Source organism: Salvelinus namaycush, chromosome 3 (genome assembly GCF_016432855.1).
Source record: "Salvelinus namaycush isolate Seneca chromosome 3, SaNama_1.0, whole genome shotgun sequence".
In the NCBI taxonomy this organism is placed as follows: domain Eukaryota; kingdom Metazoa; phylum Chordata; class Actinopteri; order Salmoniformes; family Salmonidae; genus Salvelinus; species Salvelinus namaycush.
This window is the reverse complement of record NC_052309.1, coordinates 76571137-76591566: the sequence shown is the minus strand read 5'-3', so window position 1 is coordinate 76591566 and position 20430 is coordinate 76571137. Positions and strand designations below refer to the sequence as shown.

Here is a 20430-nt window from a genome sequence, read left to right as displayed (position 1 = left end):
TAATGACTTCTCAAACTGAGGACTAGAAGCTACTTTTTTCAAAAATGTTTCAATGTTTTTTATTTTTTAAATTAAAACCACTTCCTGAATTGACTGCCTTCAATTCATCCCTGAAGAGCAAAATACAGTTAAATCGAGTACAGGCGTAACTGAATGACAACAGAGACAGAATACAATATGGAATTTTATTGAATCTTTTTGGGTTGGATAGTTGGGGTAGTAGGCCTCGTTTCAGAGGAATGTTCCTCAGAGCCAGATGCTGATGACAGGTTGCCCTATGCTGGGCAGCTGGCATCAAACCCCCCCACCCACTGGGAGAACGGGGATCCGATGACGGGCCTTCAGTTGGTGGTGGTGGGGAGGTCGTTGGAAGACTTGCTGCAAAACAGCAAGTGGGAGACGCAAGGTTTGAGATTCATGCCCATAGACCCTTTTCCAGTACACGACACACTGACTTCACGCACAGACGCACGAGACGCTTGGCTGCAGTAAGAGAGCCATCGCCATCTGCGCCTATTCAACATAGCCTTTTATTACTTCCAAACAAAAAAAACATTTTGGGGTTCTCATATGCTTACAATGATGTTTTGATTCTTGCTTGAACAGTCGCTAAGATTATATTTGGTTGTGATTTCTGCAAAATAACTATTTTGGATGCAGCAGTTGTTAGCTAGAATGTTAACGCTCATTGATATAGTCTGTAGCAAAAGCTAACCAATTGTACTGGTTAAGGTTGAAGTGTTTTCTAAGTATAATGCAGTTGATTTGCGATGATGACACAAACATTATAATAAACAGGACATTCATACAAGCCTTAAAATCCAATTATAATCCAAAAGTAGTGTGAAATGCACTCATAAGCAACATGTAAATAGAGGCTTTTTTTTGCTGGCATTCTATAAGAACCCCGTGTTTTGCAAACAACTTGCGCACATCGCCCTCGTGCGGCAACGTTTGCAAACACAGAAAGGGGTCTACTGGTTGAAAGAGATTAAAGTAATTATTGCACGAGTGAGTCCATAGGTTAATCAGCAACCGTGGTGGAATTGCCTTAGTCTGCCATGATCATAGGGTGAAGTTAATAGGTGAATGACATTCCACACGCTTGCTAATAGTAAAGGAGGAGGAGAGACCTGACGCTATGCTGATGAGGTAAAATTATGACACCACCCTATAAATACCGGCTATACTGATGAGGAAATGTTATAGGCACTACCCTATAAATACCGGCTATACTGATGAGGAAATGTTATAGGCACTGCCCTATAAATACCGGCTATACTGATGAGGAAATGTTATAGGCACTACCCTATAAATACCGGCTATACTGATGAGGAAATGTTATAGGCACTACCCTATAAATACCGGCTATACTGATGAGGAAATGTTATAGGCACTACCCTATAAATACCGGCTATACTGATGAGGAAATGTTATAGGCACTGCCCTATAAATACCGGCTATACTGATGAGGAAATGTTATAGGCACTGCCCTATAAATACCGGCTATACTGATGAGGAAATGTTATAGGCACTGCCCTATAAATACCGGCTATACTGATGAGGTAATGTTATAGGCACTGCCCTATAAATACCGGCTATACTGATGAGGAAATGTTATAGGCACTGCCCTATAAATACCGGCTATACTGATGAGGAAATGTTATAGGCACTGCCCTATAAATACCGGCTATACTGATGAGGAAATGTTATAGGCACTACCCTATAAATACCGGCTATACTGATGAGGTAATGTTATAGGCACTACCCTATAAATACCGGCTATACTGATGAGGTAATGTTATAGGCACTGCCCTATAAATACCGGCTATACTGATGAGGAAATGTTATAGGCACTACCCTATAAATACAGGCTATACTGATGAGGTAATGTTATAGGCACTGCCCTATAAATACCGGCTATACTGATGAGGTAATGTTATAGGCACTGCCCTATAAATACCGGCTATACTGATGAGATAATGTTATAGGCACTACCCTATAAATACTGGCTATCCAGTCCTCGGGGGCCTGTTTGGTGTCACAGTTTTCCCCCCATCCCTAGCAAACACACCTGATTTAAACTAATTGCATTTTTAACTGAAGATCATGATTGGATGATTATTGGAGTCAGTTAGCTGGGGCTGGGGCAAAAGTGTGACACCAATCAGGCCCCCGAGGACTGGAGTTGCCCTGGGCTATGCTGATGAGTGAGATAGTGATGTGAATTATATGAGTTTACTAGATGAATGAAAAGTGACAATCCATTCAGTCCAGACTTACTGATTGAATGTTCGTAAACTACATTACTTTACACACACACACACACACACACACACACACACACACACACACACACACACACACACACACACACACACACACACAGAGACAGACAGACAGACAGACAGACAGACAGACAGAGAGATAGGTGACAGATAGAGATCTGTTGTGTGGTTAACTGCTATATTGACAAAGAGAACTGCCAGTTAAAATCATACATGTTGGAAGTACAAGCACCATTGCCTCTCTGATCCATACTGTCAGCATATCAGCATCATCCAAAATGAGTTAATCTAACTAAACAATCAATCCCTGGGCTAAGTACAACACAAAACCTAGGGAACAATCTTCCTGCTTTCCCCACTCCCACGGCCATTCCATTCTCCAATATGAAAATTAAATTAAATCTAGAATCGGCTTCCTATTTCGCAACAAAGCATCCTTCTGTCACGGCCGTCGAATGAAGTGGACTAAAGTGCATTGTGGTGAGCGTACATATTCCTTTTATTAAGAAAATGACACCGACAAAAACAATAAACAATACAAAACCAACCGTGAAGCTTAGGGGCTATGTGCCACAAACAAAGTTAACTTCCCACACTGAAAGGAGGGAAAAGGGATACCTAAGTATGGTTCCCAATAAGAGACAACGATAGACAGCTGTCCCTGATTGAGAACCATACCCGGCCAAAACATAGAAATACAAAATCATAGAAAACAAAAACATTGAATGCCCACCCCAAATCACACCCTGACCAAACCAAATAGAGACAAAAAAAAGGCTCTCTAAGGTCAGGGCGTGACACCTTCACTCATGCTGCCAAACATACCCTCGTAAAACTGACTATCCTACCGATCCTCAACTTCGGCAATTTCATTTACAAAATAGCCTCCAACACTCTACTCAACAAATTGGATGCAGTCTATCACAGTGCCATCCGTTTTGTCACCAAAGCCCCATATACTACCCACCACTGCGACCTGTATGCTCTCGTTGGCTGGCCCTCGCTTCATACTCGTCGCCAAACCAACTGGCTCCAGGTCATCTACAAGTCTTTGCTATGTGAAGCCCCGCCTTATCTCAGCTCACTGGTCACCATAGCAGCACCCACGCGTAGCACGTGCTCCAGCAGGTATATTTCACTGGTCACCCCCAAAGCCAATTCCTACTTTGGCCGCCTTTCCTTCCAGTTCTCTGCTGCCAATGACTGGAACGAACTGCAAAAATCACTGAAGCTGGAGACTCATATCTCCCTCTAACTTTAAGCACCAGCTGTCAGAGCAGCTCACAAATCACTGCACCTGTATATAGCCCATCTGTAAATAGCCCATCCAACTACCTCATCCCCATTCTGTATTTATTTATTTTGCTCCTTTGCACCCCAGTATCTCTACTTGCACATTCATCTTTTGCACATCTATCACTCCAGTGTTTAATTGCTATATTGTAATTACTTCGCAAGTATGGCCTATTTATTGCCTTACCTCCCTTATCCTACCTCATTTGCACACACTGTATATAGACTTTTTCTACTGTATTATTGCCTGTACGTTTGTTTATTCCATGTGTAACTGTGTTGTTGTATGTGTCGAACTGCTTTGCTTTATCTTGGCAAGGTCGGAGATGTAAATGAGAACTTGTTCTCAACTAGCCTACCTGGTTAAATAAAGGTGAAATTTAAAAAAAATTAAAATGAAACTTAATGCGTTTTCAAAGGCTGCGTCACAATACAGATTCACTCAAGATTGCATTATGAATGCAATGTATTGCAGACAGATGTTCCATGAATATCTCAGCCAGGCCCTGTGGTATTTTCGGTGCACCTTGACCAAACAACACAACATCCAGGAGTTTCTCTATTTTATTTATTTAACTAGGCAAGTCAGTAAGAACAAATTCTTAATTACGTTGACGGCCTACCAAAAGGCCTCCTGCGGGGACGGAGGCTGGGATTAAAAATAAATAAAAACAACTTCATTTGACCTTCATTACTGAGGCAGAGAACACAGGGACAAACAGGAAGGTAACAAATTAGGCTGACATTTTTGTTTTTCCCCTTCTCTCTCGGCTCCAATTACCCATGACCCAGAGAGAGCAAGGGAACCAGAATGATGCTGTTAGCCCTCACCTGGTCAATGAAAGAGCCCGTAGCTATTAGACCAGGGTCAACTCAGTTCTCCACCACACCACACTCACATGTCACAGCCATGCTCTCCCTTATGTTTACCTAATTACTCTGCTCTAACTCCACAATGGAGATTTTATTAACTAAAGAGCACAACCAAGTCAAACAGAATGTTGAATCAATATAACCAGCTCTGCAGTTAAATGAGAATAGTACAGCTTCTGGTTAACAAGCTGTTAAAAGAGGACTGTTCCTTTTAGGTCATTGTACCAAAAGTCTAGATACAAAACTAAATAATGGCCTTATCCTTACCTATGTCTGACAGTCTGAGTCGTTGAGAACACTGACACTGACCGACAACAGCCCCAAAATGTTGTGATTGTGATGTGAATGAAATAGAGCTGAACCTTTATGTGGTCATTCATCAAGCGTATTAGGCTCTTAAAAATGCATTGTGTGCAGACTCACTTGCTTTCACTGTCAGACTTCATTTGTCACCGTCTAAGAGAAAGTCACCTTCGTCAGAAAAAACAAAACTGACCATAAATTAAACCACACAACAAAACAAACTCAGGAGTAAGTACTTAAATCAGGGGGGGGTGGGGGGGAAACTGATTAGAATGGAATTGATCTTCCTGCACTGGAGATCTACAGGTGTGTGGTGTGTGTGTGTGTGTGTACAAGTGTGCCCGTGTGACGTGTGTAAATATACAGACACGCCTTTGTCTAAAATGTCTTCCTTTCATCCTGTCATGGTTACATCTTCCATACCTGTCTAGAGATAATAAATAAAACATGGTAGATAGCCTTAGTGAATGAAGAGAAGCCTGACAGCAGGGGCTGTTTATACAGTTGAAGTCGGAGGTTTACATACACCTTAGCCAAATACATTTAAACTCAGTTTTTCACAATTCCTGACATTTAATCCTAGTAAAAATTCCCTGTCTTAGGTCAGTTAGGATCACCACTTTATTTTAAGAATGTGACATTTCAGAATAATAGAGAGAATGATTTTTTTCAGCTTTCATTTCTTTCATCACATTCCCAGTGGGTCAGAAGTTTACATACACTCAATTAGTATTTGGTAGCATTGCTTTAAAATTGTTTAACTTGGGTCAAACATTTCGGGTAGCCTTCCACAAGCTTCCCACAATAAGTTGGGTGAATTTTGGCCCATTCCTCCTGACAGAGCTGGTGTAACTGAGTCAGGTTTGTAGGCCTCCTTGCTCGCACACGCTTTTTCAGTTCTGCCCACACATTTTATATAGGATTGAGGTCAGGCCTCATGTGATGGCCACTCAAATACCTTGACTTTGTTGTCCTTAAGCCATTTTGCCACAACTTTGGAAGTATGCTTGGGGTCATTGCCCATTTGGAAGACCCATTTGCAACCAAGCTTTAACTTCCTGACTGATGTCTTGAGATGTTGCTTCAATATATCCACATAATTTTCCTGCCTCATGATGCCATCTATTTTGTGAAGTACACCAGTCCCTCCTGCAGCAAAGCACCCCCACAACATGATGCTGCCACCCCCGTGCTTCACGGCTGGGATGGTGTTCTTTGGCTTGCAAGCCTCCCACTTTTTCCTCCAAACATAACGATGGTCATTATGGCCAAACAGTTCTATTTTTGTTTCATCAGACCAGAGGACATTTTTCCAAAAAGTACGATCTTTGTCCCCATGTGCAGTTGCAAACCGTGGTCTGGCTTTTAATGGCGGTTTTGGAGCAGTGTCTTCTTCCTTGCTGAGTGGCCTTTCAGATTATGTCGATATAGGACTCGTTTTACTGTGGATATAGATACTTTTGTACCTGTTTCCTCCAGCATCTTCACAAGGTCCTTTGCTGTTGTTCTGGGATTGATTTGCACTTTTCGCACCAAAATATGTTCATCTCTAGGAGACAGAACGCGTCTCCTTCCTGAGCGGTATGACGGCTGCGTGGTCCCATGGTGTTATAATTGCATACTATTGTTTGTACAGATGAACGTGGTACCTTCAGGCGTTTGGAAATTGCTCCCAAGGATGAACCAGACTAGTGGAGGTCTACAATTTTGTCTGAGTTCTTTTGATTTTCCCATGATGTCAAGCAAAGAGGCACTGAGTTTGAAGGTAGGCCTTGAAATACATCCACAGCTACACCTCCAATTGACTCAAATGATATCAATTAACCTATCAGAAGCTTCTAAAGCCATGACATCATTTTCTGGAATTTTCCAAGCTGTTTCAAGGAACAGTCAACTTAGTGTATGAAAAACGTCTGACCCACTGGAATTGTGATACAGTGAATTATTAGTGAAATAATCTGTCTGTAAACAATTGTTGAAAAAATTACTTGTCATGCACAAAGTAGATGTCCTAAACGACTTGCCAAAACTATAGTTTGTTAACAAGAAATGTGTGGAGTGGTTGAAAAACTAGTATTTATGACTCCAGCCTAAGTGTATGTAAACTTCCGACTTCAACTGCACATACATAGAATGCACATCCATTTAAATGAAATCCCCAGACTGGACCAGTTTGGCAACAACAGGACTCAAAGGAGAGGGAGGGAGATCTGTAATGTACAGAAACACTTCAAAGAACATCTCCTTTAATTTCCTGGTAATAACTGTTATAGAATGCTGAAAGACAGCATATTCTCGCCCTACAGTAATGCTAGGGATTGAAATAATTCAACAATAGCAAAAAATTATCTATATAGAAGTCATTCATAGTTTTCAATATCAAGAGTAATTCTATTGATGCATTTATTCAACAGGGCAGCATGAGGCTTACAGAGACGGTCTCTCAATCAGAGTAGAGGCTATAAAGCAGGTGCCAAGTTCCAGGGAGGCTCTCCCTGCTGCATTGAGTCTAAACACTGCCGCTGGGCTTTGAGTCTAGGTGGAACGTAGCTTCACAATAACGACATTTCTCACACGTTTCGCCCATAAATCATCATTATGGAAACAAACACCCCTCCCACACAGTACATTTTTGAATGATTTTATATATGTTCGCAATCTATTGTTCATCAACTACCTCTATTTATTGCTCCAGCGACTAGCCTATCCCCTGGAGGTGAACAGGCTAATGTGTTTTCACCAAGTCCTGCGCTGTTAGTGGTTTCAGCAGCCAGTTTGCTGATAGTATCTGTGTGCTAATGTGGGCCGTTGCCATGTCATTCCTCATCTACTGGTTAATAAAGGGCCCATTTAACAAGAACTAATCTCCTTTAACGACTCCATTTCATAAGTGCCACAACACAATCGATTTTATGAACAAATTCTAATTAGATAGCCATACCGTAGCAAGCTGAGAGCGGAGCACTGGTCGGCTAGTCTCATTTCACAGTCACTGTGCCTCCACCCCCGTTTTGAACTAGCTCGCCCCAAATGGGACTGGTCACATAGATGGACAGCAAACGGGCTTTCACTTTATTTAATTTTTTTTATGGCTCGCTGTACTACGGGTTGTTAGAAACAGAAAAAAGAATTAGCTTACATTCACCACTTTTTCTCACAACACTGTGTAATGTTTCTTGCCAGCTAGGATGAAAAACATCTGTTCATAGGAAGAATTAATTAGATCAGTGTAGTACTTTTCCGAGCAGCTTTGCATGAACAGTTACTAATTGTCTGCTCTCTCATTGACTTTTAGTAGGGACACATATTAACGTTATAGGTCCTGAGAGTCTGGCGTCTGAACTACAACGGTTTCCTGCAGCCCGTCATCAGAGCCTCTGAGGTGAGGACAGATAATACGTTCAGGAACCAGAGGGGCTCCTAGAGGGTTAATAAGGCATGTATGACTCAATGGTGTGAAGTGAATATTGTCCTGGTTGGCAATATAATGTCATAGTACTAATCAAATTCCAACTTGGTTTATTGATCACTCCAGCTAAGATTAATTTAGCTGAGAGCGCTTACTGCCTGGAGACTGTTAGTTCTGAATCTGAGCCGCATGTAATTTAGATTGAAATACAAGTGTTCAGATAGATGAAAGCCTTGCCAAAGGGCACTCCCACATAAGTTATTATTTTGTGTTTCATCCAGACCTTTTCAGAAAAGAACATGTCCCTCTCTGCGAAGCACTGTAAGAGCCTATGTACTTCTTCTTTCTGAAAATAATATTAACCTTTTACTGTAGTGGGCTAAATCAGGGTCACGCAGAGTGTTTCTTGGTAGTCTTAAACAAATCTACTTTGAAACAAAAGTATACACCTCACACACATGGTTATGGGCTTAAAAAAAGAAGACACCTGCATGTACCATGTCAGATGTAGAGTTGAGATGTATTCCATTTTGAGTTTGCATCCCAATATTACACTTTATATACATCACAGAAGACTGAAATATAGCAACAACAAAATAATTGTTTATAATGTTGATTAATTATGGAATTATGACAAATATTAATAACATTCCACTTATGAAGCCACTAGAGGGCGATTTGGTCATTTGACTGCAGGAAACTACAATAGCATGAGACATGCTATGCGTCATTGCGAGCTAACATAACAATCATGAGCAGTCATCCTCCTAGTTTTTGGGCAGTAATGCTCATCAAAATGTTTGTGGCATGGATCATGAAATCTAGTCAATTTAAACAAATCAATGGAAAATTGGCAAAAGATAGAAAAACATGGCCACCATTGTGGAGTAGACAACAGCAAAGCATCATCCATACCCTGTGTGTGCATACAGTACGCTGTAATCCAGTAAGGCTTCAGACACACAAACATGATACAGTTTAATGCTTGTGTTTGCCAAGCCATGCTTGCCTAATGTCAAACTCTGTGTTGCCTTTGCTACTGTGGCTGTCTGTGGGCATCCTTTCCTCAGCCTCCTGTGGTGGGTGTGGATTTGGGCTGACACTCCAGCAGCATCACAGAGGGATGGCTCTGTATTGTGTCTCATCACACTGCGCTAATCCTGCAGACACACTCACTCCAACATCCCGATGATGTTTTTATTAGCCTTGTGAAAATACCTCATTTGTTATTTAAACAGCGGGTATATGTTTGGACTGATTAAGTAAATTCATGACTAAATCGTGAGAGGAAATCAATACCTGCCAAGTATGTGTACTAGATGGCTAAGTGTGTGTGTGTGTCTGGTGTGTGTGTGTGTGATGAGATGCCAGGTGAGGGGGGAGTAGAGGAAAAAGGACTGCTGCTGAGGAGAGAGAGAGTAGGATGAGATAAAGAAAGTGCTATAGTTTAGGGTTGGGAATTGCCAGGGACTTCATGGTATGATATTATCACCATACTTATGTGCCGATACGATATATTGCAATTCTTACGATTCTACAGTATATGTACTGTGTGAGAGCAAAATTACAAGATTATGTTATAACACTGTTATTGCATCAAATGGTTGTTTTATGCAGTTTTATAGAGTTCTTAGAACTCTACTGTGTCTGTGAACTGAGAGTGGGCCTCTGGGGCTTAGTGCTGACAGTTGATTTACGATGCCTTAGGTGATAAACCTAACAAGCCACATTCCACTCATGTGAGGGAGATTGCTCTGGTCTGACTGGAAGGTACCAGGGAGAGATGGCTCTGGTATGGATAATGATGAGGGGAACCTTGTTTTGGGGGCAAGACCCTGGTTTCCACACAATGAGAACAGTCTTTACAGCAGATCCTGTCTGCTGTGAATTATTAATTTATTTCATACGAATCCTAACCTTGTGACCCATTCCACACATATTTTGTCATGTAGACTAAGGGGGAGTATCTTTACTATAGAAGATAGTTGTATCCTTTGTGTCGGGGCTCTCAACAAATCATCTAGGGGTGGTTCGTCGACCAGCCATCGTTATTGCAGAACACTCACATCATTCACTTGTGTGTGTGTGACTTGCTCTCCTTATTAATAAGTGAATAAAGACTAAGTATAACTCTGACTTGTGTGATAAGTTTGTCACTCCTCATTTGATAATAAAGAAATAACCACCACAATTGTGATTTGATACTTGCGATTTTATTGCGATTTGATGTTCCAAACATAATGCCCATTATATGTCTGCTGCAGAGGAGGCTGGTGGGAGTAGCTTCAGGAGGGCGGGCTCATTGTAATGGCTGGGATGGAACAAAGGGAACAGGGTCCAACATGTGGTTTCCATATGTTTTATGTGCTTGATACCATTCCAATAATTACATCCTAGTCTTTAAAATGAGCCTGTCCTCCTATAGCTCCTCCCACCAGCCTCCTCTGGTCTGCTGCAGAGAGACAAAAGAAAGCATGAGAAAATGAGTTTTGATCAGTCAGGGAAATAAAAAGTGCTGAAGGCAAGTTGGCTCACTATTTAAAAAGAAGATGGAGAACAAGCTATAAGATGAAAAATATAGGTTTTAGCACAGGTACAGCCAACTAATGCTACCTACAGTAGCAAAAAAGAGACAAATATTGATAAAATCTATTCAATGTCTTGGCTATAACATGCACAGACAGACACACATACCTGACCCTGCACATACCATACTGTATTGAATTGTTGGTGGTTTCCACATAAAACATTACATTTATGCATATCCCTATTGACAATTAGCCTTCAGTTTTTCATAGGGTTTTGTACAAGATTGTGTACAACTGAGAAATGTTGGTACATATAACTCGAGAGTACTGTGTGTGTGTGTGTGTGTGTGTGTGTGTGTGTGTGTGTGTGTGTGTGTGTGTGTAGTTTTCCTGGTTGAGGACCCTTGGGGTGTCAGTCCCTCCCCCCTCTCCCCTCTCACCTGCTAGATTGGTAGATTCACACTCCCCCTAGCCCTGCTGCTCTCACCTCTCATACGAATATTCATTAACAGGAAGACTGATTGAGATTGAGTTGCTCTAGTGTACCCGGCAGCCATGGGGGAGCTGACAGAACCAGAACCTATTAGAGCCGACAACCTCTGTCACTTATCCTCTCTCTCCTCATTTCACCTGACAGCCCAGAAAGAGGAAACTATCTGCACTAATATATCTGTCTATGCTTCTCCACGGCTTCAATTAAAAACCTGCCTCTTCCTCCTATTAACCCTACAGACAATATACACAGACACAAACAAACCCAAAACACATTTTAGGAGAACCACAAGCAAGTTGAAGGCCAGTCTTCTTCATTGGTATGAATGGCAGACATAAGGTGGAACTAGATGGGGAGCTTTTATGTAGATACTAACAATGTTTACATTCAGCATTCAGTTCACATTTGACCTCCCACAACCACCATTCTTATGTTCTGATAGAACGTGTGGCTCTGTATTTTCAGGGTAAATAAGAAATCGGACCCCACCAACAACACAAAGAGGGGAACCGCTGAGTCAGGGACTCTGCACAAAGACCGCTGATAGGCTTCTGATTCAATTTAATGTACACACACATCCAGTTCTCACACACACACACACTCCTTCAAACAATACATACTGACTACTGTGTTCAGCATTAGGCATTCATGTTGCCATTCAGAGGGTGAATGGGCAAAACAAAAGATTTAAGTGCCTTTGAACGGGGTATGGTAGTAGGTGCCAGGCGCACTGGTTTGAGTGTGTCAAGAACTGCAACGCTGCTGGGTTCACACGCTTAACAGTTTCCCCTGTGTGTACCAAGAATGGTCCACCACCCAAAGGACATCCAGCCAACTTGACACAACCGTGGGAAGCATTGGAGTCAACATTGGCCAGCATCCCTGTGGAATGATTTCAACACCTTGTAGAGTCCATGCCCTGACAAATTGAGGCTGTTCAGAGGGCAAAAGGGATGCAACTCAATATTAGGAAGGTGTTCTTTGTATACTTGAACACTCCAGAGAACTAATTCATAACATTTAAATTTGACATTTTAGTCATTTAGCAGGCGCTCTTATCCAGATTGACTTCCAGTTAGTTATACAACTCTAAAAAGGTTTGCACTGTAATTTTACATATTAGTTTCGCTTCTAGAAATAATGTTTGTGAGAACGCAAGGAAAATCCCTTCATGACTGTGACAGTGTTTTCACTGGATGAAGGTTTTATCAATCAACACAGAATCAAGATGACTGTAAATCTTTTCAGCTGCTCAAGATGAGGAATCTTTGAGGTTTCTCCCCTCTCCTCTCTTCTCTGCAGAACCCCATGCCTTCTTACCCTGGTGGATGCCATCAGATCTGCTAAGAATCCAAAACATTTGTGCAGCCGCCCTACCCGTCGAACCATGGTATTTTTCTTCAGCAAAATGTCACTGCCTATCATGGAAAATAGAGTGAGAAAGATCTGTACAACATGGCTGTCGTGAGCTTTTCAAAATCCAACAGAAAAGCATCTGTCTCTTTGTCTGGCCACCCTGATGGAAGCTCATGTCTTCTTTAGTCACAGCAGCTCACCTCAGTACAGCATGCTGGACCTCCTGCAGTGTCTCTCTGTCCGTGGGGACTATACATGCATGCTGCAACAAAGGCCAATTCTTCCCTTTTTTTCAAAACCACTTCTGAGAAGACCACCCTCTGTTTCAAGCGTGCCATTTGTCTTTCACTGAGGCAATTTGTTTTTTTTAGAGACCTGTACAGTAAAAAGCCATGTCTTCACTTTGAGAATTCAATTAATTGCTCTACTTTAGGTAGTGATGACTGCTGAGCTACACAATACATGGTCTATCGTTGTCATGAACGCGTCACTGAACATAGCTGCAGTGGAAGTCTTTGCATTTTTGGATTAAATCTTTGGATTTAACTGCATTATTAACATTTCAATGAACATGTGAACACATTGTGACAAGATAGCCATGACATTGAATAGAGGTCAAATTAGATGTCATTTCACTCTTGTGTACATCTTGCAAAATAGTTAATCAGCTCTCTCTGTTTCATCCTCACCTTAGTGGCTCCTGCCCAACCACTATGTTTTCTGACGCAATACGTGACCTACTATGTGTTACAAGATGTAGGGGAAAACAACATATGCGGTGAGAGTTCATGAGTTATTACCCCTCACTTGGCCTCCGGGCCTAATACGTGTGTGAGCCAGTCTACTTCCCTGGCCCCATATTAGCGCCAGACTCCTCCTGTTAATTAGATGTGTACCAACATCCATCAGTGGCATTTTGCTGAGAGAGCACCTTAGGCCTAGTACACAAACACACTGTGTGCACTGTTACAGTGGATTAACTGAGTGGCTGAGTGAATAGACACACAGAAGCTTCATAATGGGTGGTTCCTTAAAGGATGCTACAGTACTGTACCTAGCTCTGTTTGAGTGTGTATAGCTAGTCTGATAGAATAGCTACTCAGATTGAGTCTGTAGAACAGCACAATGGAACTTCTGCCTCTCATCTCTCAGCAGTACAGGGGGATAGACAAAATATGTTTACATCCAAACTACTGTATATCAACCATTTAAACAGCATCAGCCTGCCAAGGGAAAATCTTGGAGCTCATGAACTTTACCCTTTCTTCATCTACCCAACAGCCAGGCAGAGCCACGTTAATAGCCCTATGGAAAAAGGGGTCTCCGTGAGGGAGGGCTTCAAAGACATTATTAGAAGCCCCTGGAACACCTCTGCAGCCTTTAAGATTGATCCTCTCTAACATTTCCCTCTTTCACGCCTTCGTCCTTTCCAGGAAATAGTCCACCACCACATCATTAGTTTCACGTTCCATGAAAGACCACCTGCATAATGCAGGTTAACATTTATTGGGATGACTCATGTGCTGGAGGCAGCTCTGCTCAGTGGTCACTAGCTGGCCCAGCCACAAAGTCATACAACCCCAACCACACTGCTAAACCTAATGCCTAACACTAACCTAAAAAAAAAATCATTTATTTTTACAATATAACTCATTTTGACTTTGCAGCTGGCACATCTAGTGGATGTCACTCAGTTCTGCGTCACGGACAAGACTCACCCCCAAAAATGTTAACCTGCACCAATAATGGGGTAAACGTTTGTACAGACACATTATTTCAGTGGCCTACTGGGTGTAGCCAGGTAAAGCAACGGGACAGAAAAAGCAAATAGTACAATATCGTACTATCAATAAGAATTGAGCAACAGCAGTCACTGAGAATAGGCTACAATATATTGATTTAGTATTGATGTTGACTCAGACAGGTCTGAATTGATACATATCAATAAGTGGAGGTAACTGAAATGCAAGATTCAAACACGGTCTGTATGAAACCTTAGGAATCTATTCTATTTCATTGTTGGCTATCAATTCTGTATAACATTGTGTATATCCCCAGTGTGGTCACTAATCCGACCAGGGAGAATCCTACAACAGAGCCTGTATGCCTGCTAATTCTCTCCCTGTCCACACAACAAGCCAATAAAGGCCTAGACAAACAGATCATCCAATGTAAATAGCATCAAAGCTTGCAAAGCTGGATACTATACAGACAGGATCTGGGCAGAATCTACAAACGATTCATTGATTTGTAGTCCTCCCACTAGCCTACAGCAGCATCATTTATTGTATAGTAGTATACCGTATCTACTCAAATGTAATTTAGACTTCTCTGAAAGAACATTATGGACAACATGTTATGATAGGCTCAGGCTGCCTCTAATGACTGTATTGTCTATAATGAACAGAAAACAGTAGACTGTCCTAACACAGTTTTGTTGAGGCTTTATCTTGTGGTTGCATTGTAAGTGAGTTCCATTATAAAAACAAACTGCTGAGGGAGAGTGAACTGTTCACTGGGGAACGCCTTTCATCAAGCAACCTTCTCTTCCCTACGTTAGAAACCAGTCTGTTGGTTTTCCTCATTTTTATACTTCCTCTCCCTTCCATCTACAGTCGTGGCCAAAAGTTTTGAGAATGACACAAATATTAATTTTCACAAAGTCTGCTGCCTCAGTTTGTAGGATGGCAATTTGTATATTAATTGCAAAGTCCCTCTTTGCCATGCAAATGAACTGAATCCCCCCCAAAAAACATTTCCACTGCATTTCAGCCCTGCCACAAAAGGACCATCTGACATCATGTCAGTGATTCTCTCGTTAACCCAGGTGTGAGTGTTGACAAGGACAAGGCTGGAGATCACTCTGTCATGCTGATTGAGTTCGAATAACAGACTGGAAGCTTCAAAAGGAGGGTGGTGCTTGGAATCATTGTTCTTCCTCTGTCAATCATGGTTACCTGCAAGGAAACACGTGCCGTCATCATGGCTTTGCACAAAAAGGGCCTCACAGGCAAGGATATTGCTGCCAGTAAGATTGCACCTAAATCAACCATTTATAGGATCATCAAGAACATCAAGGAGAGCTGTTCAATTGTTGTGAAGAAGGCTTCAGGGCGCACAAGAAAGTCCAGCAAGTGCCAGGACCGTCTACTAAAGTTGATTCAGCTGCGGGAGCAGGGCACCACCAGTACAGAGCTTGCTCAGGAATGGCAGGAGGCAGGTGTGAGTGCATCTGCACGCACAGTGAGGCAAAGACTTTTGGAGGATGACCTGGTGTCAAGAAGGGCAGCAAAGAAGCCACTTCTCTCCAGAAAAAACATTAGGGACAGACTGATATTCTGCAAAAAGGTACAGGGATTGGACTGCTGAGGACTGGGGTAAAGTCATTTTCTCTGAGGAATCCCCTTTCCGATTGTTTGAGGCATCCAGAAAAAAGCTTGCCTGGAGAAAACAATGTGAGCACTACCATCAGTCCTGTGTCATGTCAACAGTAAAGCATCCTGAGACCATTCATGTGTGGGGTTACTTTTCAGCCAAGGGAGTGGGCTCACTCACAATTTTGCCTAAGAACACAGCCATGAATAAAGAATGGTACCAAAACATCCTCCGAGAGCAACTTCTCCCAACCATCCAAGAACAGTTTGGTGACGAACAATGCCTTTTCCAGCATGATGGAGCACCTTGCCATAAGGCAAAAGTGATACCTAAGTGGCTCGGGGAACAAAACATCAATATTTTGGGTCCATGGCCAGAAAACTCCCCAGACCGTAATCCCATTGAGAACTTGTGGTCAATCCTCAAGAGGCGGGTGGACAAACAAAAAAAACCACAAATTCTGACAAACTCCAAGCATTGATTATGCAAGAATGGGCTGCCATCAGTCAGGATGTGGCCCAGAAGTTAATTGACAGCATGCCAGGACGGATTGCAGAGGTCTTGAAAAAGAAGGGTCAACACTGCAAATATTGACTCTTTGCATCAACTTCATGTAATTGTCAAGAAAAGCCTTTGACACTTATGAAATGCTTGTAATTATACTTCAGTATTCCATAGTAACATCTGACAAAAATATCTAAAGACACTGAAGCAGCAAACTTTGTGGAAATTAATATTTGTGTCATTCTCAAAACTTTTGGCCACGACTGCACATCTAAACTCCTCCTCTATCAACTACGGGTCCGTTCATGAGCTCTACTAAAAGGCTTATTACCATCACAGTCAATCTGGGATATATTTCTATGCTCAGTTGGTCTAATACGTAAAAATATCCCCCATTTACTTGGCCCCTAGCCTTTTTCCTCCCTCTTGCAAAACACAAATTGTGTGTGTGTGCGGGTGCACTTAAAGATCCTCATCACTAAAGCAGATTAACAGTCAACAGGCTCTCTGTGTCACACCTGGGGCCAGAAGTAGCTGACTTGGTGTCTACTATCCTGGTGCTGCTCCAATGAACACTGACCTGTATCCTGCCCATTCATTACACACACACAGGCTCAGAGTTTACTTAGCAAGGCTTTCCCTGGTTGGGTAACAGGCAGTGTTTAATGAGCTGAGGGCCAAATGCCTTCCCTAGACTGCAGCCTGTGAGTGGTTAATTTATCAGGCAGCGTTCCAGCCTTCCTCTGCCTGCCTGCCCACGTCCCTCTCCCTATCTCTGCTGGGGTTGGCGTGCAGCACGGCGGATTACATTGTATGAAGATTATCCATCACTTATGGATTTTATCCACAGTTTGGAGGACAGAGAGGGATTCTGCTTTAGATCAGTCTTTCACACAGACAAACAAACTGTCACTAGAGATTCCTACTGTACTGTATTATCACTGCACTGCAGCAGCATTTTAGTCTACAAGCATGCATCACTGCTGAACAAACCATAAAGCAAATAATCTGTAAAACAACAGGAATAATTCTGAGTTCTCTTGACTTTCTATTGTTCTGTTGGGTGGTTATGTTACCTGATAATGCCCACATTGCCCTATGAGGATGAGACAGTGTCAGAGTGCCAGGCTGTAATAAAGCTGAGAGGCAACAGCGCCCAAGCTAACATTGACACTTCTAAATGATCTGTGCACTGTGATATAAATGCAGGGGCACATAGCACAAACACAGATAACGTGCTCCGAAATTTAAGAGCCTGCTTTCCCAGAGCACGGAACACTGACCAGGGTGAATACTAAAGACTTGGAGGGGGTGACATCTTAGCAAGACTACAGGGAGGTGAGGGGAGGGTAACAAGACCCACATCACCATCTCCCCAGGCCCCCTAACCCCCACCTGGTGAGCAGCAGACTGATGAGGTCTGTCAGCCGGCTGCCTGCAATCAAGGGCTTCTGCTGCACTGAGCGTGTTCTTCCGTGTTTATTGTGTGCAGAGAACGTATGTAGTCAGAGGCTGCCAGGCTTTACCGAGAGAGAGACGCTGTAATGTCTGTATTCTGGAGCTTACCTTCGGCCCGCATGGTGAAGGGAGTGTCTCCGGGTCGCTTGGCCGAGAACTGCCCCCCCAGGGAGGTCATTAGGAAGCACAGGCTGAAGAAGCCGATCCCCGCCACAAAGATCCTGCAGGGACAGGGACCAGGGCAGCCAGGAGACAGAGAGCAAGACTCAGGGTTACAACTCAGGGGGAACAATAAGAGAAAAATTAGGGAGTTAAGGCAGGGGAGAAGAGAAGAGGGGGGAGTCAACTGTCAGAATGAAAGCAAAAGAGCTGTACAGTACAAAAGGAATGGGGCACAAGAAGATGATGCAAAATAACAAAGAAACTTAAAGATGACAAGTTTGAATTCAATGGCCATTGGTCTAACGCATTGCAATTATTTTCATGGGGGTAGTCAGGTGCACCTCACATAGCTCGGCAAACGGGAGCTGACAGCATCATGAAAACAAATGCTTTAACTTTATTTTTTCGAGTCCACTTAGGTTTCACTTAGTGTTTTAATCCTATCACTGCATTTCTTGCCATTTAACAGAGTGCAGAGAATCCAATTGTCAAGACTAGAGATGGATGAATTATCAATCATCATTCTTAACTAATCTACCTACGGCAATGCTGGGGATCTGGTTGTGGACAAAGGTAAATGGCATATTACATATGGTACATGGGTCTTGTGTACTACACAATGCATGAAAAGTCAACTGAAAAATTATAACATTAAGGATTACAGTTGTATATTTGTGACTGCAACCACAATCACTGTAGACATTTTCAAATGTTCAGAATGGTGGGTGGAAATGAATGCTCATAACAGATGCCTTTCAAACTGTAGATGACATCCTTGCGTGAGAAAAGTGATCCACTGAGAAATGCTCATGCAAATGTTGAAATATTTGAAACCCTTCCTGTCCATTCCTCCAGAGGAAAGCTGCTGGATGGAGAGCTAGATTTACATATTACACACCACAGCTCACATCACTTGCTGCTCATTTAACACGGGTTATGATATTGCTTTCTTTCTTTTGATCCTGTGCTGTAAGGGTAACTCTTTAAAAGAGAGCTTCATTTAATTCAGAGGTAATATTATATTCTTACTGCCTAAGAGCGATGTCATACTCCATCACTGTCCAATATTTGGGCTAATGGTGAAGAGCTGAGTATTGCGCTCATGAAAGCTAAAACCAATGTGAGCAGAAATACACATAACTAGTTGATATCACCTACTGTACGCTGCTGATCTGCTCCTTTGTGTGTTTGCATGCCACTGAACACATTCTACACACCAATGAATTCATTCACAGTAGACACTAGGCACAAGCCTAACTGCTTTTAGAGTGCTGGCAGAGTTCAGGTTTACCATAGCGATCAGAGTATGCCCAAGAGCTCAAACAATGCAGTGATCCATATTGACTTAAGTGTCAAGTGCATAGGCTTTCTGTATAGGTACATGCATGTCATTCTGTGTACAGGGGGAAATACATGCAAACTACTGTAGTAATATGTAGTTCATATTCAGTCTTGTTGTGCACTATCTGCAATGCACCTTGATCCGTTATGCCGTTAGCCTACTCCTTGCTTTTATGAGGTTGTCATAACATGTTTCTGACATGACAGATCCATTTTCACACCTCTATGACATCACAGGTGTGTACTCCTGTCAAGGCAACCTGACCACTGTGAGTTTGTTGTAGTCTACTCATGACGTTCCCATTTTCATAAGGTTAACTCATTTTTTTTCAACTCAATTTGAGACTTAGGCTACACAGAGAGAGAACACTGCCTGTACATCGAGACCACGAGAACAGTAGCCTACATGTAAATGCTTACCTGAATGGTTTGAACGTCAGAAGACATCTTCTCACCATAGTTGAATAGTCTGTGTTCACAGCACTCATTTTCCGGAGAAGGAGAAAACGCAAAGAGCCCCCAACATTGTGTATATTTCACAAAGTGTCCTAAGCGCAAACATAAACATAGTAATTATGAATGAATAGAGCTTTAAAAATATCGATACATCGACTTCGGAATCGGATAACCAATTCTGCACGTGCTTGGTTTAGTAAAGTTCGGCAGGAATACACTCCGCTTACCCAGCTGCATACAATAGTTTGCTTCCGCTGAGTTTAAATTAGTCCGTAAATTAACCCTGACTCCGGAGTCCAAGCCGTTCTGTTGGAAAAACACAAGTAATATTGTTCACTCCTCCTTGTTAACATGGTAAACGTGTATGTGTTTCAAGTTGGGAAAAAGGTTGCAGAGTTATCGAGCGTAAAAGTCCATTGCTCACCAGTGAGCACACAACGTGTGCTAGGCTCCATTCGCTTTCTGGCGGTGTATTTCCAGATTGTGCAAGTAGCCTAGAATTGTTTTCAGTGCAGCGCCATCTAACGAGTGATACATACAATCAAAAGTTTCAGTATTGCAGGACAAATGACAAAGGACTAAAAATGTCCC

The 20430-nt window shown here is 42.3% G+C and overlaps 1 pseudogene; it reads right to left on the bottom strand.

Moving 5' to 3' along the window:
- LOC120044619 overlaps nucleotides 1–19929 on the bottom strand; it is a 73965-nt pseudogene extending 54036 nt beyond the window's left edge.
- Between the last annotated feature and the right edge of the window lie 501 nt (nucleotides 19930–20430).